General features: G+C 45.8%; 1 non-coding gene across 1 annotated transcript; it reads right to left on the bottom strand.

The window, feature by feature from the left end:
- Positions 1-333: 333 nt before the first annotated feature.
- Trnai-uau lies at positions 334-431 on the bottom strand. The gene is made up of 2 exons: positions 394-431; positions 334-369 (listed from the first exon to the last, which is right to left on the bottom strand). It is a non-coding gene; the product is annotated as a tRNA-Ile (tRNA).
- Between the last annotated feature and the right edge of the window lie 748 nt (positions 432-1179).

Here is a 1179-nt window from a genome sequence, read left to right as displayed (position 1 = left end):
TGCTACCATAATCCTACTGTATTTTTCCCAAACCAAAGCCTGAGAGCAAGACCGGGAAGGCGGCGGTCCATCGAAATCATTAGTCTTTCTGGATTCTAAAAATAACCGAAGCTGCCACCATAATCCTACTATATTTTTCCCCAAGCCAGAGCATGATAGCAAGACAGGGAAGGCTATCACAACCATCAGTCGTTGCTGGATTCTAAATATAAATGTTGATTCTAAAAGTACGGACTGATTGATACTAAACAAGTTAAAGACCTTAAACTAGCTATCATCACGAAAAGTATACAGGGTGGGGAGGGGGGTCTCTTGAAGGTTCTATGAAAACAATGCTCCAGGTGAGGCTCGAACTCACAACCTCGGCATCGCTCTCGCGCACACAAACTGTTCTATAAGTACCGCGCGCTAACCGATTGCGCCACTGGAGCATCCGTCAAGTATTTCCGGTCACTCGTTATACGGCCTACACGGAACATCCACCGTTCGCTAGACCATGGTGTGGGTGTATACCCAACTATCCATCCAGATGTACGTCCTCCGACACCCGCACCAAGCGGCTATTACAACCCTAGCGACCCGGTTTGAGGCAGCAATCTGCGGTCTCAGAGCCATTCCCCTGCCACTACCTTAGCGGGAAAGGATGCTCCCTAGGATGATGCGGAACCCTGACAAACGGGATTCCCCATGGTTGCGTTTCTCCTCCTGCCTTGGTCTGATCTAACAAATGCTGGAGAAACCAAGGAACTTGGTTCCAGAGCAAATAGCGCGCAATAATCACAGCAGCATTGAGTTTCTGGCTGCTGCAGTTCCTCCTATTGGGAAGACTGTTTCAATGATTCTATCTAGTCTCTGGCCTTTGTACTCCCTCTTCTTTCACGCTCCCTGAGCCTATAGGAGAAGGGTGTGATATGGATGTGTTAAGACTTTTTAAATGGGATTCTTTTCGAGTTCTGATAGATCACATTGCTATAGAAACTCAAAGTGTTTCACGTTCATTTTGTATCCTGAACGTTTATTAAGGTTGTTTGTTCTTACGTCTTTGTGGTAGGTAGAACAGGCTTGTTTTTCTTTCCCTCCACACCCAACTTGGACTTCTTTCATTTCTTATTCCTAATTATTCTTGCTAGTGGTAGGTTGAAAAGAACTGGCAAGAATGGACATTCACCTTGTTTCAAG

The sequence above is a fragment of the Grammomys surdaster genome, unplaced genomic scaffold (genome assembly GCF_004785775.1).
Source record: "Grammomys surdaster isolate TR1022 unplaced genomic scaffold, NIH_TR_1.0 267, whole genome shotgun sequence".
Classification (NCBI taxonomy): Eukaryota; Metazoa; Chordata; class Mammalia; order Rodentia; family Muridae; genus Grammomys; species Grammomys surdaster.
The sequence above is the reverse complement of the archived record's forward strand: the minus strand, read 5'-3'. Positions and strand labels throughout refer to the sequence as shown.